Raw genomic sequence first — 27,843 nt, 5'->3', positions numbered from 1 at the left:
TAGTTTGAACTAGGGTGGTTAATGCAGTCATTCGAAGTTGCAAATGAAGCCCAGGATTTAAATATCCCGGGCTTCATTTGCATCTTGCCGGGCACCGCTATTTTTAAATCCCCATTAGTGCGGACTCCGTGCCCGCAGCTACACATGGCACGGAGTAGGTAGTTTGAATTAGGCTTCCTAATTCGAACTACCGTTACTCCTCGTGGAATGAGGTGTACCGGTAGTTTGAATTAGAAAGCCTAATTCGAACTACCTACTCCGTGCCGCGTGTAGCCACGGGCACGGAGTCCGCACTAACGAGGATTTAAAAATGGCAGCGCCCTGCAAGATGTAAATGAAGCCTGGGATATTTAAATCCCAGACTTCATTTGCAACTTCGAATGACTGCATTAACCACCCTAGTTCAAACTAGGGTGGTAGTGTAGACATACCCTATGGTATTTGTGCATCTGGAATAAGAAGAAGAAGAGCTGGCACTACAGGCTCTGCTTCGTTTTGTTTTTCATTTTGAGCAGGCAAAGCACAGATGTGAATCACCAGGAGGGAGGGAGGGAGGAAGGAAAAAGTAAAAAACATGTTTTGTCAGTCACAGGAAACTTTCATTTATTAATTCTCAAAGATAATTGTCAGTGTAAGGTGAACATTTTAAAATGGTAATAAGATGAGTAGTAAAACTTTAGTAAAAAAAAAATCAAATATTCCAGACCCTATCCATTTCTTAGAATGGCAGTGTGACGAGGCGGCCCCCGCTCGTCCCTGGGGCGCCGCTGAACAGGCCTTGCTAGGGGTAAAGGGGGGGCCCTGCCGAGGCTGCGCGGCGTGCACGCGAGCCGCGCCGGGACAGGGACAGCTGACCGCCCCCCCCCCGAAGCGGTAACGCCGTGTCCGTCGGCGCTGAGACAGCGGGGGGGCAGCACCCCCCCGCCGTGAGTGACAGGGGAGCCGGCCAATGGGGAAACCGGACGGGCGGTAAGGGGAACGCCCGCCCGGTGACGTAAGGGGACGCGCGCACCCGGCGGGAGATTTAAAAATGGACTCCCTTCTGCTCAAGAGGGAGGGGAGAGAGGAGTTGGGCGGCAGCCATGCGCAGGCCGGTTGCCAAAGGGGTGGAGGTCTGGAGAAACCACCCCCCTTTTCTTGAGCCCAGACCCGACAGTCCTCTAGGCTGGGGAGCTAGCCCAGCGCCAAGTGCGGGCGTACGGACGAACCCAAGGTGACCACCCCGAGGAGGGGGGCGGAAGGGGCACCTGAGGAGGGGAAGGAAGTGGCCCAGGGCAGAGCTCATTGGAGCTGGTGGGCTGACGCGTTTCGGCAAGGAGCCCCGTCAGCCGGACCGGAGCTAAATATCTCCGTGTCCTTAGGGCCCTGGGCTGGGGCCCGTGAGTGAGGGCGGGCCCGGGCCCCCCTTTCCCTCCCCCTCTCCCACGGGAGGGGGAGAAGCGTTTGAGCTAGGCGCCGGCCGTGTGGCGTCATAAGGCACGGCCGACCACCAGAATCACTCCCGTGAAGGCGGGAAGACTGAACCCTGAGGGGGAACCAAGCCCACGCGGGGTGTGGGCATAGGACTCAGAAACGGGGCCGGGAAGGGCCCCCGTACAGGCAGTCAGGGTGAAAGAGTACAAAGAGAAATAAAATATCTCATCTTCTTTCATTCTTTCCTTTTCTGTAGTCATCATTTGTAAGGTTTCTTTTTCATCATAACCACTAAAGATCTACGTTCTGAAACATGAATTACAGTGGTGTCTGTTCATTGGTGGTCAATCATTTCCATGACATTTTAAATATAATGAGGAGTTAACTATGTGACTGACTTCCAGGAAACAATATCTTAATACATTTTGCTGAAAAATTACCTCTATGTGTTTTATATGTACAAAAGAATGTGAAACAAATATCTACTAGTTACATCAGTGGTGACACAATGTAAATTGTATCACACACAGAAAAACTGTCATTTTACAAATGTTTTTGAATGTAAAGTCAAACAGTCAAAAATTAAGAAATGACATAATTAAGCTTGATTGTGCACCCTTAATTCAGCCCTTTTATGCATATGCATAAGCTTTAAATATAGTGTAATGGTGCAGTTGCACACTCAGGGAGAGTAGGGTCTAAAGCAGTTCAAGAGGGAGACTGGACAGAACCCTCCAATCAAGAAAGAGCTTATTAAGAGAGCCAATCAAGAAAGGGCTTGCTAGAGCAGCCCAAATATAAAGGGCTGCTCAGCAAAGCAGAGGGTAGCTCCTGCCTGAAGCTATGAAGAAGCACCTAGATCGGGGTGGGCAATAACAGACAGAAAGACAAGCACTTCGATACTCACCCCAACAGCTCACAACACAACCCCCCTAAAGCCACACTTACCTTAGCTCCTATAGGAGGTTTCCCAGGCTAATTCCCCTGTTGGCTGCTGCCCAGTTCATTGCTCACTCCATTCACTTTGGCTGTCTTTTTTTATAAGGCTGTTGGCTCTCAGGAGGTGGCCTGGCTCAAAGCCTTGCCTCTGATCCAATACAGGTCAAATATCAAGACCTTGCTGCAGGGCATGGGGTGGTGCTAAAGCTGTACAAAGGGAATGTCATCAGAATTTTTTTTACATGTGATAGGTAATGCATATAGAATGAACAATGTTCCCTCATCAAAAAACTTGCTATCTGTGGTAAGAAGACCTATTCTTAATGGGCCCTCACTTAAATTTTTAATATCCTTGCATTTGTGCTGCAACCTGTAGTAAAACTGAACACTTTAGGCCAGATTTCCAAAGGATTCAGTGCACACAAATGGTGCCAGATTTACAAATGTGCTCAGCATCTAAAATCTCCCATGAGAATGGGCCATTAAAAAAATCTCTCACTTTATTTAAGTGCCGCCTCAGTGAAGGTTGGTTGCTGAATGCCTATGACAATTTGGCCCTATTTACTCACCTTATAGATACATTTGAACTATTTGTATTACAGTCTAGGGTGTCAGTTTTTAACTGGACATTCCGGGTATGCAGAATCTTGACAAAACGCACCATGACTCCCTGTGCAGCTCTAAGTCCTTTAGCTCAAGATAAAATTACAGATTTTTTAGTGGCTCAAAGTTGTTACCATTGAACTTGGCAATTTCGTAGGCATTGTGGTTTATATTATAAGTCAATTAAAGGCAATATAGATGCTATGGATACACACCCACTTAAACCATGAGAATTTGCTTGGAAAATGCACTGTAGATTTTTTTTCTTCCTATAAAAGAAATGATAAAATATATGATGGAGTTAGTTTTTTGGCAGCATTCTAAAACACATGAGTTCACAGAGTTAACTAATTACAAGCAAATTTCAGTTTCAAAAAGCAAAACTTTTAAGTGATAGGCACATGGAAAAATCTATATAACCACTAATCCAATTGTTTCTCAGTCTTGCAGGTTAAAGCAAATCTGTGTTCTTTTTTAAAAATCACTTCCAGGTTGAGATTTTATGTGCCAAATTTCAAACTCAGACACTTTGCTTCATCTGATGGTAAAACTGTGGTAAATAAAATCTTGTGATCTGAATGATAATATAGCCAAATCTACAGAAGTGAGATTTATTTTACACACATAGGGTATGTCTACACTACAGCGCTAATTCGAACTAACTTAGTTCGAATTAGTTAATTCGAACTAAGCTAATTCGAACTAACGCATCTAGAACTAAAAACTAGTTCGAATTAGCGTTTTACTAATTCGAACTAGCGCGTCCACATTAAGTGGACCCCGAAGCGGGGTTAAGGATGGCCGGAAGCAGTGCCGGCAGGGCATCAGAGGAGGACTTAGAGCGTGTAGATGCTGTCTCAGGCTAGCCGAGGGCTGTGCTTAAAGGGTCCCGACCCCCACCCCGGACAGACAGTTCTCAGGGGTGCCCCGCTTGCAAAGCAGTCCTGTCTTGGAGTGCCCGAGTGCCCACACTCGGCACATCACAGCACTCGGCCATCAGCCCGCCTGCAGTTGCCGCAGGCTGTCATCTGGAGAGAGGGGGCAATTGGGTGGCTGCAGGGGAGCTTCCACCCCCAGAAGCCCGCAGAGCCAGCCCAGTCCTCCCCATCAGGGGCGCGTACCCCATTCCTCCCTCACCTCCTTCCACTTACCCTTCTCTAACCCCTCTTCTTGATGTACAAAATAAAGATAACGTGTCTTCCAAAATGGAATCTGTCTTTATTAAACAAAACTGGGGGAGACTGGGAAAAGGAGGTGGGAGAGGGGAAGAGAGAGGCTGGGAGAGGGGAGGGCAACTAAAATGATCAGGGGTTTGGAACAGGTCCCATATGAAGAGAGGCTAAAGAGACTGGGACTTCTCAGCTTAGAAAAGAGGAGACGGAGGGGGGACAAACTAGTAACAGAAAGTTGTTCTTCACAAAGCAAAGAGTCAACCTGTGGAACTCCTTGCTGCAAGAGGCTGTGAAGGCTAGAACTGGAACAGAGTTTAAAGGGAAGTGAGATCAAGTCATGGAGGTTGGGTCCATGGAGTGGTATTAGCCAGGGGGTAAGAGTGGTGTCCCTGCCCAAGATTTGTGGAAGGCTGGAGAGGGATGGCACGAGACAAATGGCTTGGTCACTGTCTTCAGTCCATCCCCTCCAGGGTCCCTAGGGTTGGCCGCTGTCGGCAGACAGGCTACTGGGCTAGATGGACCTTTGGTCTGACCCAGGACGGCCATTGTAAGCTCAGGGCTCAGGGTCGGGGGTCTCAGTGGACCCCCTTGCTTCTCTTGCACACCTGCTCCTGGGCGGCCAGGCTGGCAGATATCCTGCCCAAGCCGGCCACTTTCCTGTGCCTAGTGCAGAGATCGTGGACAAGGTCCACGATGTCCGCACTAGCCCAGGCAGGTGCCCGCCTCTTGCGGTCCCGGGCAAGCTCCCGGGAGCCGCCAGCCTGGTCCCGGGAAGAGCAGGAGGGCTGGGGGGCATCGGGTGGGTGGCTCGATCCTTGCCAAGTGCAGGGTCTGCTGGCTGGGTGCTGGCAGGCTTGCACCTGGCACGGGCACCGTAGCCAGCCCGTGCCCCTTTAAGGGGGCCGGGGCCGGGAGGGGGGCAATAGAGTTTCCCTGGTGTTGGCCAGAGTGTCCACCAGGGAAACCTGGGGAGGGCTAGCCTCCCACTAGTTCAAATTAAGGGGCTACACACCCCTTAATTCAAACTTGCTTGTTCGAACTAGGCTTAATCCTCGTGGAATGAGGATTACCTTGTTCGAACTAAGCACTCCGTTAGTTTGAATTAAATTCGAACTAACGGAGCGCTAGTGTAGCGCCTATGAAAGTTAGTTCGAACTAACTTTGTAGTGTAGACATACCCATACACACATGTGCGTGCTTCATGTGTATATGTTTTTAAAATAAATACATTGGAGTTGGCTAAAAATAAGAATATCCATATTTGAAAAACAAATTTTATGGATTACTCACCACTCTTTTTGGGTGGTCCAGAATAAACTTGTAAAGTTGTTGGATACACAAACCTAGTACTGTATTGTTTAGAAAATAGTCATCTGTGTATTATATTTGCTCTTTACAGTTCTGTGAATTCTTATTTCCAAAATACCAATAGCAGATCCAAAGCTGAATGATTCCTCACTTCAACAGACACCAGAAAATGGTGAACTCAGTGGAACAGAGACATTGTGTAGATTTGCGCTGCTTTGGACTGACCAGTATAGGGACTTATTTGTTGATAGATGATTGATTTTTTTCCATAGTTACTTGCCATACTGAGAAACTAAACCAACTCCTCTCCTTCCAAATGTATTCCTTATGCTGCCTAAACTATGGAGCATTATTGAATATTAATGGGTTTGGCTTTATTTATTCATTTATTTATGGCAAAGCAGACACTCTAAGCTTAACTCAGGAACAGTATTTTTCCCATGTCTTCTTACAGTCCATAAATAGGTTGAATCAGCTCATACAATAAAAAAACCACTAAAAAGTTATAGTACTATCAAGCCAAATCCACTTTTCCAGATCTTACATTTCTTACTTTCTCCATTTAGAAAAACTAAGTCAAATTTTGTGTTTGTTCAAAAAGATTTTTTAAACTGTACCTTTGAAGTGCAAATTCATCTCTGCTTTCCAGTTACATTTTTCTGTTGTTTTGAAGAAAAGTGCTTTAAATTAACAAGTCTAACACTGAAGTAATGAAAGAAGCTTCAATGAAAAAAAGCAGGGTTATCATAAACTTACTGACTCAAAGCTAATACATTCTCAGCTCCATTAGTACTAAAATATAGAACTATATATTCCATATAAATTGACTGGATATTTTTCTAATATATAATTCATTATGGTACTGTTAAGTGTGATACAAATATGAAGCAACTAAAGAGAACTGATGGCCAGTCCAGTGGATAATAAATGAATGAAAAATGATGCTTTTCTTACAATAGCACATCTAAACTGCCATCAGTATGTACTTCCATCTAAAAGGTATTTAAGCACTAGAATAATCCAGAAACAGAACTTGTTGGCTATCAATAGAAGACATCCGCTTCTTCCCATGGATGTCAAATCCTCCTGACATTTTCCTCAGATATAATTGGCAAGGGAATAAAAATAGCACAATATTTGTGTTTGTCTATATGCAGCTTGTAATCATCTTTATATATTATGTGGTAAACCAACACCACTACAATGAATGGGATGACACTGGAGTAACTGAGGGCAGAATATGCTCTAGATTTTTTTTTAGCTATAGGTCAGATTGTGGAGCTTTCCCTAAAATATTTCATCAGGATATGAAGAAACAGTTGACTAAGTAGCAGACATGAATGAAAAAGGTGAACTCTGGGAAACAGTTGTCTTTACACACAGATCCATGGGCTGTGATCTGCCACTATGGCCAGTTTGCCCTAACAAATGGTTACACACATTATGGTAAACAGCAGTTTATGTCCACCTATTTGTTTATTGTCTGGTCTGAGACTAGTACCGTATTTTAGCGAATATACCCCGCATCCGAATATACCCCGCAGTTTTTCCGAACTGAGTAAAAAAAATCTTGTATACCCCGTGCACGAGTATAAGCCACATGGTATGCAAGACTTTTCTTTCAAACTGTGCCGGGATATATTAGCTAATTTATGGTGCCAGGGGGAAGAAGGAGGGGAATTAGCCACCCTAAATGCCTCGGTTCCTGCGGGCACTCACTGCACCAGTTCCTGCGCAGCCTTCAGTCTCCAGGCGGGGGAGCGCTCATCTCCCTGGTTCCTGTAGCTGTGCAGAAACCGGGGGATGAGCTCTCCCCCGCCCCTTCCTGCGGCTGCGCAGGCACCAGGGGGATGAGCACTCCCCTGCCCGGAGGCTGGTGGCTGCACAGGAACTCACCAGGTAAATACAAAAAATACTGTATACCTCGCACCCGAGTACACCCTGCGTGGGGGGGTGCAGGGTTTGTAAAAACGCATATAACCCGCGGATTATATGTGCTAAAATATGGTATATCCATTAACTATTAGGACATGTCTACACTGCAGCGTTAATTTAAAATAGCAAGGTGAGCGTCCACCCATCAAGCCTTCTCGGCCTGGGGATCGCACAGCATCCTGGGTGTGTGGATGCACAGGGAGCACCAGTCTGGAACAGACAGCTGCATGGGCTGCCACAAAGGAACCTTGCGCTCCAGCTCACAGGGTTTCTGGAGAGACCTGCCTTACTCCCGACTCCATGGTGGAACACCTTCCCACCGCAAGCCACCACTATGGAAGCTGGCATCATGGACACACACAGCTGTACCACACATGGCACAGGCTCATGCCCACGCTCTTGGGACAGCATCCAGCTCACACATTAGGGCTAGGCTTCCTGCACTCTGTCTCCTGGGATGACTGGTCTTCTCGCTTTTCTTCATTGCTGGATCAGCTGCGAGTGAGGCACATCCATCACCTCCTGCGCCATCCTCCTGACCCCACAAGATCCACCACTGCAGACGGTCCCGCGAGGACCTGGAGCGGGAACACATCGCCTGTGTGCATGCCCTCCAGTGGTGTGGTAAATGGCAGGAGCAGAGGTGGGATGCCGACTTGGAGTTGTGCCATACCACTTGGCAGGAGCTGTCCAAGCAGACCTGGATCCAGCTTGTGCGTGGCATACACCACTGCTGTCAACCACCTGATCCTGAGTGGTCCAGCAGCCACCCCCTCGCATCAGCTGCTTCCCAAGTCCCCTCCTCCCACCCCCCACACACTCACTCCTGCTCCTGCCTTCACCTCTTGGCTTTGACCCTTAGCTCCTCCTCATGGCTAACAAGGGCCCCACACACAAGGGCGTGTGACCACCCGAGGCAGGCATCAGTCCCAGTCTCATACCTGTGCCCCTCCTCCCACCTCCTGCCCCTTCTACCTCCATCATCTTCCCTCCCAGATTCCTTTCCCAGTTATATTTAACCCAATTAAAAGTAATAAAAAGTTTATTGTTCCAAATTGAAACATCTGGTTTATTTGGTCTGCAGGGGAGGGGAGAGGTGGGAAAGGAGAGCAACAAAGGGAGGAGTGGGGGAGGAAAGGCACAGAGGGGCTATGCAGAGGTCCCTTGTGGGGAGGCCCAAAAGAGAGTGTCACAGGTGGTTTTGTCAGAAACACTCCCTCAGGACCACGGGCAGATGACCGTTTTGCATAATTTCGCGGGGCCCTCCCTTTGCCACGGCACATGCGTGGGGCTTTTTGAAGCACGGGCCCTGGGGCGGCCGCCCCGTTCGCCCTGCCCTATATCTGCCCCTGCTCAGGACCTCTCAGATGCACACAGCCCCCAATGGGCAAGCCAGATAGCAGCCGTGTGCAGCTGCTCAAAGACCCTGGCCAATTGCTCGGCCTCTGCCCCCAACCCTAGCAGGAAGGTCGCCCCTTGTTCTCACACAGGTGTGCAGTTCAAATGGCCCTGCTGAGCCTGACATTGAACCGTTCTTTTGTGGGGTCAAGGTGTCCTGTGTAGGGCTTCATTAGTCAGGAGAGCAAGGGTTAGGCTGTGTCGCCCATGATGCCCATTGACATGTCCATGTCCCTTACCCGGATGGTGCAATCAGGGAAACAAATACTGGTGTGCATCTTCTGGAAGAGGCTGGAGTTCCTAGAGATGCAGGTGTCATGTGCCTTCCCCAAACACCTGACATTAGTGTTGGTGAAGTGGCCCCGGTGGTCCACAAGGGCCTGCAGCACCATTGAAAAGTACCCCTTCTGGTTGATGTAATTGGAGGCCCAGTGGTCAGGAACCCAGATGGGGAATTGAGTGCCATCAATGCCCCTCTCCCCCCGCCCTACACACACACATAGTTGGAAAAGCCCACGGCAGCAAAGCCAGTGACGATGGGGTTGACATTGCCCAGGAAGATGACCCTGTGCAGCAAAATGACATTTATGGCCCTCACTGCCTGTAGATAGATACAAACTAAAAATCACAGGGTTGCCAGAGGTCTCAGGAGGTCCCTAAGCCCAAGCCCATTCCCTCAGGAGAAGCAACCCCTAAGTACCCCATTCCCTGCAGGGCTTTTTTAAGGTGGGACTGCAAAGCCTCCAGGGAGAGAGATTCCACACACCCCTCCTCTTCCCTAGGGAATCCCATTCTAGTACTTCACCACCCTCCTGGGACAACAGTGAGAGAGTCATACCTGCATGAACATGGCCCCAGTGGTTGATTTTTCCATGCTGAACTGGTTACAGACAGAGCAGTAACTGTCTGGCGTGACGAGCTTCCAAATGGCAATGGCGACCCACTTCTGGAGGGGGATGGCGAGTCACGTGCAGGTGTCCCGTCATGTGAGGGCAGAGGTGAGCCATTCGCACAGCTCCAGGAAGGTGTCCTTCCACATGCAGAAGTTCTGAAGCTGGTCATCCATGACGATCTGGTCCCACCAGTCAGAACTGGTGTCCCGGAGTCAGAAGCAGTGGTGCACGGTGTGCAGTGGAAGATGGAAGGGGCTGTGCTGCATGAGCAGCACATGAAGAGAGATGAGGAGGAGGAGCCCCAGAGTAAGCTGCTGGTCCTGGTGCTGTAGTGCCATGTGGGCAGCCTGCATTAAAGTACACCAGGAAGTGCAGCAGGAGCTGTAAGACCCAGCGAGTGCTTTGCAGCAGGTCCAGCTCCATGGCAGAAGTAGTGTGGCATCTGCAAGGGCAACCAGAGCATACAGTGGGAAGAGTTTGCTGTCCCTTGAGGAGGTAGGCAACGGAGAGGAGATTGAGACACAGTTGTAGAGGGTAGCTCCTTTAAGCACAAACCTCCAATAGCCTCAGGCAGCAGCTACAGGAAGTGACTGCTGTCCTGCTGCCCTGCCCGGAGTGCTTACAGGGGGCTTTAAATGTGATTCAGCCTCCAATCAGTGTGAACATGCTATTTTGACATAATTCTGTGCTATTTTGATAGGGATTTGTAGTGTGGATACATTATTCTGAAATAGCGATTTCGGGAGTTATTATTCTGAAATAGCTTATTTCAAAATGAGTGGGTAGTGTAGACATACCCTTAGTTAAAACTGCAGATACTGAGTGGTTGAAACCTAATCATTATACACAAATATGAGTTTCAAATGTAGTTACACCTGGCTAACACCCACTAAGCCAAATGCTTCCAGCCTACATAGCTGGTTTTCAAAGGCCCTTTCAGCATTAGAAAAAACAATAGGCCTTTGAAGAAGCAAATCCCCCACCTGATAATCCTTCCTGAAAACGCTCCAGACAGCCTGTAAGTAACGCTGGATTTCATTTTGGATTCCTGTATTTTCTCACAAACTGAGCTGAAAACTGTTTTTGGAACAAAGGGTTCCCAACATATGGAAAAGCTATGTTAAGCAGGGAGTGACATATACGTTGTTCTTCTTCCACAACTGAACACATGAGAAACGCTCTAATAGAAAAGGACTGGAGTGAGGGTAGGAAGCCCAAAGCAAGTGCAGGCTGTGTCTTGAGAATCTGCAAGCCTGCTTGTACCATCAGTCAGGGTGAGAAAATTGCTAATTCATAACCAATTTTTTTTAGTATTTTAGATTTACTTTGTGTATTTGCTAGGTAATCTGATTTGATAAGTTTGCTATCACTTGGAATTACTTAAAATCTACCTTTTAATAGTTAATATACCAGTGTAGATTAAAACATAAAACAAGTTTGTCTTTGACGTATCTAGGAAAAATCTCAGCTTGGTTTACCACAAGTGTATTGTACATATTCCTCTCCACGATGAGGGAGAGGTGTTTTTTTCTCACCCTAAGCAATGTGGTTGTACTAACAATAGCCCAGTATAGGCAGCCCCTATGTTGACTGGAGGACCTCTCACATTGGCATAGCTACTACCTCTCATGGAGGTGAATTAACTACATTGATGGGCAACATTTTCCCAGGTCTGTGTAGTAACAGCTTCACCGAAGTACCATAGTGGTGCAGCAGCATTGGTGCAGCTGTGTCACAGCAACATTTTAAATGTAGACCTCCCCTAACTCACTAAAAACCTTACCCCAGCTGCTTTTCCCTTCCCCCGACTGAAAGGGTGTTAATGGACCACTTCATCTTGAACGGAACCTTGAAATATGTGTTAGTTATTTATGCTAAACAATCTGTTCGAATCTTGTATTTAGCAGTGAAACTATGAGTTAGTTTGAGTTAATTTCCCAGATCTGAAGAAGCAGAGTGCAGCTCAAAAGCTTGTGTCCCTTTCCACAACAGAAGTTGGTCTAACAAAATATATTACATCACCCATCTTATCTTTGGAATGAGATCTGAGAAACATTGGCCAGATGATGCAGGTAAATTTGCACTTCTACTGCTTGCATTGTATTGATTTTGTGGATAAAACAGAATTTCTGTCTACAGGCTTGCCCAAAACTAGCACATTGTACCAACACTGAAATCTTTCTTGAAATGTCTAGAAAACAAAAACTTCAACCCACCTCAGTATAAAACTAGAGTTCATTGCTATTACTGAGTAATGTTTCTAAATAAGGCAAACACCGAAGGAAACTAAAAATTAGTTAAGTGAAATTTCCATGGAAGAAACCAATCAGGTTTAAAATTCATTTTGAATCTGTTGTCTTGCATTATCATGTGCTCAGATTGTGCCAACTAGCACTACTAATGCAGAAGAGTACTAAAGTTTCATCCTCTAACCCCTGGCTGCAATGAAACTTTTTTTGTATGTGCTCCTAGACCGGCATGGACTAGCCAGAGTATTTGTCCAGGGCCCTTATGCCAGGGTGCTAACTGTAGAAATAAAACTATACAACTGTTGATCAACATTTACAATAACTACTGTGGTGTAGCTAAACTAGACTTAAGATATACTTATAGTGGAGAACAAAGTTCCCTCTATTCTTTTCCATCTATGTGTGGATTTTTTCCATCCATTTGCAGAATAAAGGTACATCTACACTACACCGTAGCTTGTAGCTTTGAGTTACACAAATTATATATCTTATCTCGATCTTATTTTGAAATAGCTTATGTCGTACTTTGGCACTGTCAACACAACACCAAATTTTGAAATAACCCACTATTCTGAAAGGTCCCTTACTCCTCATGGAACAAGTTTTACAGGAATGTCGGAATAGCAAGCCCATTATATTTTGAAATAACGGGCTTGCTGTGAAGACATAGGATAGCTATTTTGGGATACTCTGGTACACTGCAGTGTAGATGTAGCCTAAATGTGCACCATCAGTAGAAACAAAACCTACCTGTGAGCACTCTGCTAATCAGCTGGACAGCATTGGAATCTCTCCTGACAAGTGCATAGTTTACAGGGAACACTGCTGGAGACAGCGAAATAACAGAGACCTCATTTGTGCCTCTCTAGAGGAACGTCTACACTGCAAGCTTCTTTCAGAATAAGCTTTTTCGGAAGAGGCCTTATTTCTCATGGAATGAGGTTTACCAGCATCGGAAAAAGCCCTCCACCATTTCAACTTTCTTTCGAAGTAACGCAATTGCAGTGTGGATGCTAGTTTGTTTTTCCAGAATAACAGCCACTATTCTGGGAAAATGGTGCAGAGTAGACACACTCTAATAGCCATATTTAAACTTAAGTAAAGCATTTTTTCTACCCCTGTAGACTCCAAAACAAGACCTTAAAATGTTGACACTCTTCTGTCCAGAAAGCTATTTTATGTAATCTATGGAGGTTTCCAAAATGTATTGGTTACATTTTTTTTTTCAGTTGGATTCATGGAACAAAGGCTATTAGCTTTGAAGATGAAGGGATGCAAAAAGATTATCCATATAAAAGGTAAATACTATATTTTACAATATATTTACATTGTATATTAATATTAAATTATATGGACATTATCCATTATATGGATATTTTATATTGATATTAAATATTTTAATATTTAAAAAATCAAACATGATTCTTGGAAGTATTAACAGGAGTGCTTTGAGCAACACACGAGAAGTCATTCTTCTGCTCTACTCTGTACTGATTAGGCCTCTGTTCATGTATTGTGTCCAGTTCTGGACACCACATTTCAGGAAAGAGATAGAGAAATTAAATACGGACTATGTAGCACTTTATTAGATGATGAGCTTTCATTTTGATCTGAGGAAGTGGGTCTGGCCCACGAAAGCTCATCATCTAATAAACCATCTTGTTAGTCTTTAAAGTGCTACATAGTCCTGTATTTTGTTTCAGCTACACCAGACTAACATGGCTACATTTCTATCACTATAGAGAAATTAGAGAAGGTCCAGAAAAAAGCAACAGAAATGATGAAAGATCTAGAAAACATGACCTATGAGGAAGACTGAAAAAACTGGGCTTTTTTAGCTTAGAAAAGAGAAGACTGAGCGGGCACATAATAGCAGTTTTCAAGTATTTTAAAGGGTATTACAAGGAGGAGGGAGAAAAATTGTTCTTCTTGGCCTCTGAGGATGGGACAAAAAGCAATGGGCTTAAATTGCAGCAAGGGAGGTTTAGGTTGAACATTAGGAAAAACTTCCTAACTGTCAGGGTGGTTAAACACTGGAATAAATTGCATAGAGAGGTTGTGGAATCTCCATCACTGGAGATATTTAAGAGCAGGTTAGACAGACACCTGTCAGGGATGATCTAGATGGTGCTCAGTCCTGCCATGAGGGCAGGGGACTGGACTTAATGACCTCTCGAGGTCCCTTCCAATTCTAGTGTTCTATGACTTCTACAGTAGTCCTTTTGTAGATATGTGGTATGCACCATGTCTTTGGCTTGGTAGTATATCCAAAAAAGTTTAAATGGAATCTGGGACCAACTCAGGCTCTGGCTGAAGTCAATGGATATCTGTCCATTGAATCCAGTGTACACTGGAGCAACTTTTAGTTGGGCTGAACTACATAACTCACTCATAACTTTGTGCAACAAGTAGTCCTGTGGAACCTTAGAAACTGCAGTCATCCCAAACAAATGCTGATAAAATCTAAAAATAACAGCAACAATTGTGGTCCCTATAGGACAGAAGCCATATTGTTCGAGAGGCTGTACTCCCAATGAAAAGACAGCCCAAAAGATGTTGTAAACACAAACACAAAATAAGTAAGAACCCAGTGGTATTTACTATTTCTCTCCAAAATGAAGACGAGTGCTTCTTTAAAAATACATTACATATTATTAACTTGATAGATAAAATCAGCAAAACATTTATTCATTGATTTCATTCACTATTTACTTAAAATAATAGCATATGTTTTGAAATTATTTGGGCTAAACCAAAACATCAGTTGTCCCAATCAGTAAAGTGCCCTGGCTATCCTCCTAGGTGATGACAGTACTATATTTAGTTACTGAGTACCACCAGCTGTCTTGCTAACAGAAGTCTGGCATTTTCCTTAATTGAGAGCTGCAGGATGTGTGAAAGGATACCACTCACACTCACTCATGATTGTACTAGCATGACCAATTTGAAAGCTTTGGATTTTTGCTTCTTTGTTCGGGGGTATCAGTAAAGTACAATGTTAAAAACTGAAACATATACAATGGTTTTGTAGGGATTTTGAGCCCAGTAATGATTTAGAAGTCTCAGTTTCATGTTTCCATGGGAGGGAGGAAAGATGAAAAGAGAAAAAGAGAAAATGTAGCCTATATCATTTTGACTGGACCTTTTTAGTAATTCATGTGTACATCCTTTTCAACTTTGTCACTGTTAGTGACACTGGTAGTGTCATCAACTCTCATGATTTTGTCATGAGTCTCATGACAATTATTGTTTCCCTTGAAGCCCTAGCTCCTGGAGTCATGTGGATATGTGATTACTATAGCCTTCATTCTTAAAGAAAAAAATAAGCCCTCGTGGCTGTGGAGAAAGCTTCAAAACGTGATCACAGCACACCCTAAAAACTCTAAAAGCAGAAGGCAAATAAAAACAACACTAAATATATTACATTTACATAGTCTCCGTATTTTAAAGTCAATCCCATGATTTTTGGAGAACCTGACTCATGATTTTTGAACATTTGAGGTTGGTAATATTGCAATAAGCCATGTAATACCATTACTTTTTAGGCAGAACTCCTAACTGATACTGGAAAAGCTGTCTGCTTAATACTTATTTGTATAATATGACCTGCTGGGCCAAACACACATAGCTACAACTTTTATTGCATGTGGTATGGACAAAATAGATACAGAGTTAAGGACAGTTGTATAGGTAAGGCACTTAACTGGAATACTGTAGATTAAGTTTCTGTCACAGATTTAGTGTGTTACCTTGGACAAGCCATTTAATCTCACGATCAGAACCTCTGAGAATATAAATTATAACCCTACGTCAAATGCTTTTTTCTTGATTTCAGTAAGGCTATGAGACAATTTATACCACCTGAGGATCTGCCCTTTTGTGCTTAGTTCCCAGCTGTATAACAAAGATAACAACACTTCACTATCTTACAGGGGTGCTGCAAGGATAAAATCATCAGTGCCTGAGAGGTGTTCAGATTCTGGGGTGGTGGGTTTACATAAATAGAGAGATAGACCAGAAAATAAACCTTGGGAATAAGTCACACACCAATTTGATGTATGTACAGTAAAACTCCAATAGTCCGGCATCCAATAGTCCGGCACTCCTGATAGCCCGGCATCAAAATGGCAAGAGCCTAGTGAGTGATCTTCGGCAAAAAATGAGTCATAAGGTAACAGCGGCAGCAGCTGAACTGAGCGAAAAGGGTAAAAAAGGGTTAAAAAACTAAAACTTTACAGTATACTGTATACAGTATGTACAATAAAAAGGGTTAAGAACACTTTATATACCGTATATAATGTATACAGTATATATATAACCAGCTTATAGTACCTCCTGATACTCCGGCATATCTGATAATCTGGCACCACCTAGGTCCCATAGGTTCCGGATTATCGGAAGTCTACTGTAGTTTGCAATGTGGGCTTTATAAATCTTTAAGTGCAGCGTGTTGTATGTTTTCTACCATTTCCTGTTCCAAAAGACATGGGCTTTGCTGAGAATGGTAGAAAATTGTCCTTTATGCTATGACAGATCAACGATCTAAATATTAGAATAATGTGAACACATGCTTCTGGGGTGAAGTCTGGGCTCTGACATCCAAGACTGTTGAAAAGGCAGCTGCACTCATCTTGCTTCCCAAAACAATCTGGAAATTCAAACAGTGAGGCTTAAACAATTCTCAGTGTATAAACTGTGAAGTTGATTTGAAAAAAAAAATCAACATTTTAATTCAAGTTCACATTATGTGACATTATTTGTCACAACCTTGATAGTACCAAGAAGAGATTCAACTACCAGCTAACACGTGCAGAACAATAGTGGAATGTGGCTTTGGTAGATTGTACGGATCCTGGCATTGTTTACTCACAAGTTTGCATCTCACTGAGAAGAATATCCCAAAGATTATGACTGCCTGCTGTGTCCAGCATAATGTTTATGAAGCTAATAGGGAAAAGTTACTGCTCAAGTGGAGACCTGAAGTGCAACAGCTGTTTGCCGAGTGTGAACAGCCAAGGAGAAGGCAGTTAGAAGAGCTCAATGTGGGGCTATACATCTCCGAGGAGGCTTTGAAGGAGCCCTTTAAAAATCATCCACAGTAAAGCATTGTGGCGTGTTGTATGCTCTACCTAGCCTTGTTGTCTGGGGGGTCCTTTTATGAATTGTTTGGTGCTTGGTACCCATTTGTGAATATAACACTGAAAATGCAGTTGTGTGTGCTCTATATTTATTATTATCACACTGTGTTTGCCACTGACAATATGGGCTGTGACCGTGCACAACAACAAGCAAGAGGGGGCTTTCACTGCTGCCAGGCATTCCACAGCATATGGTGGGAACCAACAAAGATGAATTATTTTCCAAATGACAGAGTTTTATTGAGTAACAAAAACACTTAAAAAAATCTGTACAAGTTAAAAGCATATACATAAAAACCTGAATAAAATCATGGAACAGAGCTTAAAAGGAAAGGAATATTTATCTCTACACTAGCTAAATGTACATCAGAAATGGCTCTCACAGGAAGGTGCAGTTGTGCTTGTCTTTAATGTCCCTTGGTATGGAATGATAAGGGTAGGAACAATGGTGCCAAAACTTTTGTAGGGGTGGGGTAGCCATGGCTCTGACCCCATTAGCCAAACTTTTGTATCCTCACCGAGCTCAGACTATCTACTGCCCAGGACTGGCCCCAGGGCATCCTGCTGCTAGGGACCGCCTGGCAGCCCAGTTCAGGCCAGGAAAAGTTGGGAAAGAGGGAGCAGGCCAGACAGGGAAAGCCCAGGAAGGGAGCTGTGGGAGGAGAGTTGAACCCGGACATGGTCCTCTGTGGTCCCAGAGAAGTGCCTTGCATTTACTATTTCTGCGATGAGGCTACAGTCCCACTCAGGGCAGCAATGACTCCATGACTTAGGATCACAGTTTAGCCAGGCAGGGACCATAATGCTGGGTTTATGCTGCACACCCAACCCACCACCAGGAGTGAGAGAAATGAGGAGGGAAATCCTCAGTTGCATGAAACTACGAATACAAGGCCATGGCACTGAATACTGGCACCATTTTCCATCAGTGGTAGTGATTTTGGCTGTTATCTCACTCATGAAGGTGAAAAAGGCACAAAGGGTTCAGCTGCTGCTGGTGTCCTGAAATCACCCAGGGCCCATATACTTCAATCCTGCAACACAACAGAATGCGCTATGGGAAAGCCTCCAGATGCAGAGGAGGAGGAAGTATGACTGCCATCCTTGAAGCCTTTGGAAGAGGATTGAAGAGTATCTTTCATGAAAGCTTCGTCAAGATTGCTCAGAGGATTCTAGGGACATCTGTGAGTGCATAAACAAAGTGTTCCGCATGCTCCCACCTCCCCACCACAACTCTACAGGGGTGATGAAAAAGAGATAGCTCCACATCCCTTTGTTGTACTGCTGCTTCTTCTAGTACAACAACACTAATGAAAAGTGAATAGCTGTGTCCTTCTATGGTGGGGGCACCATCCCTGCAACAGGAAATAAATTCACACACTACCCTGAGGGTTTCTTCCCCTGTGCCAAGACTGGCTAGACTACAGTGATGTCTCAAGCATCTCACTCCATAAATGGGTCCCTTGACTGCATATCTTCAGTCCTCCTCCTCTTTCTCCTTCTCCCTGCTGTTCATGCCAGGGGCCTGTGACTTAAGCTCTTTGAAGGTACCCCTGGTGATCTGCAGAGGGGTGGAGAGTCTCTGCCACGTAGGGCAGGCAGCTCTTTGTAAAAGCAGTAGGTCTGCAACTCAGCCCCAGATCAACTGGTGGCTTCCCTGGCCTTCTGATACACCTGCCAGCTCCTTCGCCATCATGTGGCGCTGCTGCTGATCCCTGTCATGCCCCTTCTCCTGTATCCCCTATGCAATCTGCTAGTACATGTCCATGTTTCTATGGCAGGTCTGTGGCTGTGCGTGCAGAGCCTCGTCTCCCCACAGACTCAAGAGATCCAATATCTTCGGTCTATTCCAGGCTGCAGCATGTCTGGAGTATGGAGACTTGATGGCCAGCTGGGCAGCTGCACAGAACATTGGAGAGCTGCTAGATGTGCTTGCCAAGCTGGATAATCAGGAAACAACATTTCAAAAATTCATGAGGTTTTAAAAAGGAGGCTTCCGGTCTCCGTGATCTCTGGGCAGCGAAGGTCACCCTTGTGACCAGAGGGGTCAGTACTGGGCATTGTGGGACAGCCACTGGAGACTTGTTAGGGACTGTATCGAACTGAGTCCACTGACCGTGGCTCAATGCTGCTGAGGAAGGCGGTGTTACTGTTTCAATATAACGGAGTGCTTACATCAGTGGAAGACAAATTTAATTGTAAGCTCACGCACGACTAGGCTGATGCAAGGTGGATTATTTTGACACTAATTTTGTAATGTAAATCAAGCCTTAGAAGTGCTGGGGTAAGAGAGAATATTGTAAAAGGGGCCTGTATCTTGCACAGACACTCCAGGAACTGTGGAACTTGGAGGCTCATGCAGGACTAACCACTCCACATCAAAAGACCTTTCAGTAGAAACTGCAAGTCAGCTTTCAGAGTTTTCTGCTGACAGTCTCCCTGCCAATGAATTTTTTCCAAATGAAGGAAGGATTGTGCTTTTAGAACTGATCCTGGAACCCTTTTTGAAACTGAATACTGCATATTCAAGTGAGTAATCCCAATCACATAAGTAAGGGTAGCAGGATTGGGACTGCTCACATCATGCAGTTAAATCCTGTCAAATAAATTATTTTCTGTAACTCCAATACAGCCATGTAAAAATAAAAACAAAAAAAGAGTTAATTTATGGAAAATATATCACAAATCATACTCTACTTGTATATGTAAATTGCACTGGGATGTATTTAGTATTTTCCCATGCATATTTATCTTATAACCTTTTCATGGACCTAATCATTTCTCTTCCTTGAATTGCATGTAGCAATGCAGCTGAACAGCCAGGTGGAAGACAGCTGTACACTGTCCAGCATGAATGGGTTTTAAATGTTTATCTGAGTCTGCTAATTGTGTGACATTGTCCCTTGTTTCATTTTCTGAATGAACTGCTCACTGGCGTCTGAGAAGGCATATCTGAAATCACAGCTATTGCTCTTTTTAGGCAAGCATTGCTTTCTTTCTTTTATATCAGCAGTTTCCAATTAGGCAACAGCATACTAGAACAAGAAAGGATCATTAAAAGTGCAACTCAGGATGTCCCAGAAAAGAAATACAATGCATGTGTTGTTTCCTTGATGCCTTGTCAAACTGAAATGGTCAGTCCTCTCATTGATTAGCGGCTGTAGCAAATGACTTATAACCTCATTAATACCTTTGGTCACCCCAAAATTTAATATATATAACATTTTGGGATGACCAAAGGTATTTTTATCAATTAAAAAAAATTCACAGTGGAAAAAAACTATTTTATGATTGCATTACCCTGTCATTAGAAATCTTTGAAACAGCATTCCACCCCCAGGTTGCGTTCTGTGGTTATGAACTTCATTTGATCACTGTCCCCTCAATTTGACATTAACTGCTAGAATTTACAACTGCTCAGACTTTCCACCTATTATTGTCCTACCTCTACAAGTGCAAAAAACTACTGCCCAGGGGAAGTTTAAAAGAATGCAATGTCTTGTTACAACCTGAAAGGGTAATGAAGCGCAGGGAAGGTGAGGGGGGAGAACCTCCTAAAACAGGAAAACAAAAGGTCTGATAATGAATAATGTCTCACTCCCTACTGTGAACACCAGTGACCTGGCATGTAGACCACAGCAAAGTAGTGAATAATTCACTCAGAGAGTCATAGGCCTCCTGGTAGACCACAGCATTGCTTTGTCTCACAAATATGTTCTCTTACAGAACAAGGCTTGACAGGATGTTTCAGTCTACAAATGCTTAAACAAAAGGCGTGCATGATAGAATATGCAAGACAAGCACCTTATGTTACAGAAATCCTGTTTGCACAGCTATTTGTCCATTGGTAGCATATTCATAAATCTATACGCACTGAAATAAAGTGCAATAAAGCTTTGATGAAGATGAGGCACACATCTGATGTCTGATTACTAATCTACACGGGAATCCAATTTCACCCCCCCCCCCCCCCAAATACTTTTAAGTTAAATTAAATGTCTGACTTGAAACCACAAGAGCATAGACATTCTGGCCGGCTAACAGCTGGAAATTCAAACTGATGTTCTGACTTTAGTGCATGAAAAAGGAAGATGTGTCCCAATGAGTTAATAGGGCTGGAGTGTCATCCCAGTTTCCATATGATTTGCTTTCATTGCTTTTGTGGGTTTCTCAGTCTGACAGGCCAGACTGAGGCCAGGTTTCGTCTGTTTATTTTTACTTTGCAAAGAGAAAAGACTCAGTCTCAAGAAATATAATAAAGGTTTTCAGTCTACATCCCCTCCTGTCTCTGGGAAGCATTGGGGCATTCCCCTGAGTAAGCACCGCAGCCCTGACAGCCGTTTTGAGGTAGCAGGAGCAGAGCTGTGCAAAATAATCCACTTGAAATCAGCCTCAATTTGCATTTGAATTGTGTTTGTAAATCAAGTCAGCAGTGGTTTATTAGCATTTGTGTATCAAACGGTCTATAGAAATCTTCTGCAATATTTCTTCAGCTCCATCACAGCACTCAGACATTCTGAGGCTCCTATCACAGTGCACCTGGAGTTCAAGATGGCACACTGTCAAGTTGCTTAAGCCCAGATTCCACTACCCTTAGTCACACTGAGAAGTACCTATTTCTACTACATCCCTCTTAATTTAATTGGAGTTACATACAAAGTAAAGTGCTTTTCAGTGTAAGGATGGCAATATCAATAGATCAGGATCCACTGGTAGATCTTGGAACCTTTTGACAGGTGATCCTGACAGGTTTGGCAAAGAGGCTATCAAGTGCCGGCACTTCACTGCCTCTCTCAGCATTGCCGTGCTGCTCCTGCCCTCTGCCTTTGAGGTGCCCCTCACTCCTAGGAGCCTCCAGCTTGCAGTGTAGGGCATAGGAAGAAGAGGAAGGGAGGTACTGGTACTGATGTCAGGGTTTCCCTCCCACCACCCTGTACCTCATCTCCACAAGGTGGGGGATGGAAGGGATGGAGAGAGTTTGCTGGCTGCTTTTGGGGGAGTGGTGCAGGGCCAGATTATAGGTGAGCCTGCCTTGACCCCTGCACCACCACTCAGAAGCCACCTGTGGTAAGTGGTGCCCAGCTGGAGCCTGCATTCCAAACCCTGCCCCAGTCCTGAACCCCTTCTGCACCTCAAACCCCTGCCCCCAGGCTGATAAAAGTGAGTGAGGAAGGAGGTGGGAGGGAGCAGGAGTGGTGCCTTGGAGAAGGGGTGGGAAGGAGATGGGGCAAGAGTGTTTAGGTTTGAGGTAGATCCTAGATTGCACTTAAATTCAAAAAGTGATCTTATGCTTTAAAAGTTGGGGGATCACTGAGCTAGCCTGTAGTATTTTTCTTGCATCCCTGAATGGCTGAACTGCTTCACCACCACCACCACCACCCCAGCATTGCAAATTACTGTTGTGGTGTCAAGGGAAACAGGCCCCAGGAAAGCAATTGTTCTTCACGTCTTGGTTACGCTCCCATTTTGGTATGTGCAAATTTCAACTCCAATTTAATGTCTGTGAAGGGAAAGTTTTGCGATGCAGCGACATTACAGCCACTTTCCCCTTCTACAAATCTGCTCCAAAATCATTTCTATTGGGTTACCAGTGGAGCTGACAGCCTGACCTGACCCATGGGCAAGGCAGGTAGGACCCTGCTTTGCTCCTGGAAGGGGTGGAGCTGTGGGTAGAAGGGATGGGGCTGGGACTAGAGCTAGGCAGCCCTCAGAGCCACTCAAAGGACACTGTGCTGCCCCCAGGCAGCCCTCGGTGCTGCCCGGAGCATGCTGCATAGAGTACCTGCAGTGATTTAAAGGGTCTGGGCCAGGAGCTCCAGGCTGTTTGGTATAACCAGGCCCCAGGGCAGTTGTCCCCTTTCCCCACTGCCCCATTGGCAGGCCTGTGAGTTACCAAGAGTCAGCTCCCCCCAGCAGTGCACAGCAAGAATGGGGGAGGGACACACAGATCCTTCAGTTATGATTATCATGTTGAAACCCTTTAGTCTTTTTCATTTGCAGATCACTGACCTGAAAAACTGTTATGATTCATTAGAAGCTGGTCTTTCCAGTAAATGGAGATTCTGCACATGTGTATTCAATCTTTTTTGCTAAAATAGGCCCAGTAGCCTAGTTTTACAACTAACTAGAGAGTGCTTTTAAGTATTTTCCAAATGACTAAAGTTCTTGATTTTCACTGTATACTGCAAAAGTTAGCTAAACATTGTAATTGCCAATATGAAACTATTTGGGATTAAATGGCTGCAAAAAATGTCACTTCTCCCCTCACCCCCTTTTTATTGTGCTTTTCAACTCAGATCTTCAAACTGATTCTTTTTTATTTAGTAAAACCATAAATCCCCTATAATGTCTGATATTTGTATTCCAGATTCTTGGCTATATTTAGTAATGATTTTTGACTGGTTAACAGAGATTCAGAGGGTACACCTAATATTTACAAGCTTCTACATAACCTTATTATTTTTCCAGCCATCAAAGTCACATGCGCTCCTTCAAAAGGCTCTTGGAACGCCATTTCTTAAGTGCCTTCTCTATAATTTCCATCTACTTCATGCTACCCTCATACTAGAAGGAAACTTTAAAGACATACAGCTAAAGAATCATTGTTTACTATTTGGAATGGCATCTATGTATTCCCTTCAGGCCTTTTTTGTTATTGTAAGACTGGGAAACTGTTCTCTTGTTCTTTCTAGTAAAAGATCTTTTAAAATGTAAGTTTTCTAAGCTACAGTAGCAATATATCAAACTAGCAGGTAAGGCCTGTCATTGACTGGGCAAAATAATTTTGCATAGATTACACTTACAGGAAAGTTCAAGAAATTAAATATATGCAATAGAATTTTTCATAAATATGCTTGCAAAAGGGAAGTAAAGGAACAATTTTAAATGTGTGGGATTTCAACTTCAAACATTATTCATTTTATTGAATAATTACCATACACAGTAAATTCGAATTGAAAACTCATAAAGCTTCCATTACTCTTTCTGTAACTAATTTGAATTATTTTGTGATTTATAACAGCAGAAATTTTCTTTCCACTAAAATGACAGTTGAATAGGCGACTCAATTTTAATTTTGTTAGCAAATATTTTTTATAAACTCTAATCATAATAATCATGACTTTTTTCTGGTGAAAAACAAAAAAATATCTAAACCTTTCGCCCAGTATATTCCAGTGTAAAAGTAGTGCATTCAACTAATTCAAGAGGTCAGATTGTTTACACAAAAATTAGTAATTGTAGGTAATCACAAAGTATGGCTTTATTTTACACAAATCCAGAAAAACTCTTCAAAATATATAATAGATGTATATGCACTTACATTTTATCCAAACGGGCTTATGGCAGCTGCTACAGTAATTAGAATGAGAATATTTATTGTTTAGTCCTAGCAAGGCTCAAAAGCAGGACCAAATCCTGCCACTCACCTTAGTGTCTCCTACCCCATTGATCCCTCAGTTCAACGGCACACAGTTCAGCTCCTATTGTAATCAATAGGATCTGAGAGCACTCAGTCCTGTCAGGAGGCACTCAGTACCTAACAGGTCCATAGTAGTTTAGGATTGCTTAAATCAGACTGGTACAAACAAGCTTACAAGATGCACAATGACAAACACCTTCTAGGAGAAAAGGGTTGCTTTAAAGTCATATGGGTATAGATGAACAAGGCGTGGATGGCATGAGGAGCCTTCCCTCCCTGCCTGCACCTGCAGGAAGGAGCCACTCACAACTGCAGTCCTTGCATTCACTTGAGGATAACTCCTGCACAGAGTTAGAATTCTCACAACAGTTATTGCTTTGGGGCGGAGGTGGAGAGAGACGAGCCATAGGCACACACCTGCCTGCAAGACTGCTCAGCCATGAAGGAGAGCACACAATGAACCCTCTAACAGGGTAGAGAAGCTGTGTTCCCACTGCATGAGTTGGCGCTCTGGGAGGTATTGCACAATACCTCCCAGAGCTCCTTCTGAGGAGACTTAATTCTGCTCCACCACCCCCCAGCTCAGGCCAGTGAATTAGCAGTGCAACAGAATCCTCTGTGTTTATTTCATGCCCTCCTTGGAAGCTTGAAATCTGCTTTGTTAACCTGATTTTATTTCCAATGTGCTGGCATTGCTCTTCATTATAGGGCTGCTCATCACAGCTGGTCTAGTGCCATCCAAAGCCAGATTCTGCTGCCTTTTGATACATTCAGAGATTTAGAAATTCCAAGGCAAAAAAGCATCATTGTCATTTTCAAGTCAGACCTCTGCATAGCAAAGGCCATAGACCTTGATTTCAAAACTGTTCATGATAGAAAATCCACCATAACCCTTGTTTCATGTTCCAATAGTTAATGCATCACATTGTGAAAAATCTAAACAGCTAATTTCCAGTCTGAATTTTCCTAGCTTCAACTTTCAACCATTAGATTGTGCTATGTCTTCCTCTGCTAGACCAACGAGCCCATTATTAACCATTTGTTCCCTGTGCAGATATGGGTGGCCTGCAAACAAGTCACCCATGAACCTTATCTTTGTGGCCTCTTTGAGTGGTTCTTATCCTGTTCACAGTGGTTCTCAGCCTGTTTACCATTTTGGGTTGCATATGTAGCTCTTTATGTGTTATATGGCTACATGCACACAATATATAGGCTGCGGCAATGTGTGGGGAGCAGGCACAAGGGATCTTGTGCCCCCTACATGCTGTGGGTGGGAGGTGTAAGGGGGGCCTGATGCCTACAGCAGGTATCTGGCCCCCCTGCACTCACCAGCAGCAGCAGGGGAAGCAAAGCAGCGCAGCCCCAGATCACTCTGCTCTCCCCCACATTCACCAGCAGGAAGTGGAGTGATACAGCCCAGGGGAACAGTGTTGCTCCCTTCCCCTCATCGCTGCAAGTGAGTGCAGGGGAAGGCAGACCCTTGGTGCTACCCCTCCCCCCGGCCCTGCTATTTAAGGGTAGGGAAGAGGTGAGAGGGGACAGAACAAGGGCAGTAAGAGGTGAAGTAGGGGCAGGGAGAGGCAGGGCCTGGGACGGAGGGGTCATCTCAGCCCTTCCCCCGTTTGGTAGGGTCATGTGCTGCCCCCCACACACACTTTCACCCCAATATATACTACCTATATAACCCAGAGGATGTCACATGGGTCACAGCTGTGCGCTGATTGGGCCACAAGCAACCCACCAGCCTCAGGTTGAGAACCATTGGTCTAGCACGATAAGGTATATTTTCCAATCCTTGAGCAGTCAAGACTGGTGGAATCCCTTTTGCAAACATCTAGAGAGAAGGGGAAATGGCAGGGCAGAATTTTGTGTCTGCTGCTTTTGACCGTACACCTAACTGAATATCTGTCGTTCTTCTCATGTGGAATTAAATATCAGAATTGTGAAGATCCAAAAGTAGCTGTACATTCTGGCCTTTCCACAGCTGTCCATGACAGAGCTCAACAGCAGCTGACAGCAGGTGAATATGTGGATGGCAGCTTGTAGATATATTCTGTTAAACTTAATGAATAAACCATTAAATGGACTTGTTTTCTGACATGCCTGAATACAATACGAGATGCATTTACATACAAGGCAGAGATTAATTCTATACAGCAAATCCCTTGTGCATTTTGCAACACATCATTTAGGTAAATTATGTTCTATATTATTTTTGGTAATGGTGTCCAAAATAACCTCCATTTATCCTTAATACTTAAAGTCATCTTTAGCTTATAATTCACAGAACATTTAAAATCAATATATGGAACATGTGTTAGGCATATTTACATCTGCAGCATTTTGTAAGTAATACTTCTTGTCTTAGTGATGTGTTTGAGCTGTAAAAGAGGGTTTTACAATGGAGCAATTCTTCCTTACAATTAAAATCTTTAAAGGATTATCCAATTCTATGATTTAATATTAGCATGTCTGTTGTAATATGATTATATACATTGAGGATTATTAGAGCAGACTTAAGCACTGCAAGTTTTTAAGTATGTGGATTTAAAAGAAAGGAACTATGGTACTGCCAAATCATGAGACTAGCTTACATCATGGGATAAAAACACAAAGTAAAATATGACATCATATTTTGGCCTCTTTTCTGTCAAGATGCATCTCCCATCCCCACCCTCATGTGTGAATCATATTTCAGTAGAATATTCTATTTTAAATTAACATAAATGCAGCTTTCACCACACCTGCCTGTGGGGAGAGGAAATCCACTCACTTCTCCTAGCTGTTGGGGTGGAGGAGCTAGCATTCTTTCCTCCCCATCATCAGACTTTCAGAGTTTCTTTTTCCCCACCCTTGGCTCACTCTCCTCTTCTAGCCCCCAACACTAGAATTTCCAACCTGCACTGAAATGCATGGAGGAGAGGGGCAAAAGTCTTCTTATAGTCCACCCTAGTTTTATATCATATCTGGAACTTCTCCAGGGAAATTCATGGTGACACCCAACAGCTGGTATGGTGAAGCACATAATGGATTACAAGAATTAGTAAATGTGATAGTGTGACAGGCCAGTCAGAGCAGGAAAGATTCCATGCACTTACAGCCAGCCCAACCATACAGGAGAACTAGGTGATCGCCGAAGGCGTCACTCTTTAAGGAGTGCCAAATTAGACAGAAGAGAATTTAGTTCTCTATTTTAAATATATATATTTATGTTATCTTACTCCATGTTTTAGAAACTTTGTGAGTCTGTCTGTCTATCTGCCTGTCTGTGAGTCCATTTGTTCAAGAACTCCTACATGGTAAAAGCTAGAACCACCAAATTTGGTATGCAGCTTCTTCTTCTCATAAATCAAAGCAAGGTTATGTCAGGACAGT

The 27,843-nt window shown here is 44.1% G+C and overlaps 1 long non-coding RNA gene across 1 annotated transcript; it reads right to left on the bottom strand.

Moving 5' to 3' along the window:
• Positions 1-1,242: 1,242 nt before the first annotated feature.
• LOC142826541 (uncharacterized) lies at positions 1,243-24,755 on the bottom strand. Its single transcript, XR_012900742.1, has 4 exons — positions 24,476-24,755; positions 3,171-3,224; positions 2,362-2,559; positions 1,243-1,719 (listed from the first exon to the last, which is right to left on the bottom strand). It is a non-coding gene; the product is annotated as an uncharacterized LOC142826541 (long non-coding RNA).
• Between the last annotated feature and the right edge of the window lie 3,088 nt (positions 24,756-27,843).

Source organism: Pelodiscus sinensis, chromosome 1 (assembly GCF_049634645.1).
Source record: "Pelodiscus sinensis isolate JC-2024 chromosome 1, ASM4963464v1, whole genome shotgun sequence".
NCBI classification, from domain to species: Eukaryota; Metazoa; Chordata; order Testudines; family Trionychidae; genus Pelodiscus; species Pelodiscus sinensis.
Note: the sequence above shows the minus strand (reverse complement) of the source record. Positions and strands in the feature narration are given on the sequence as shown.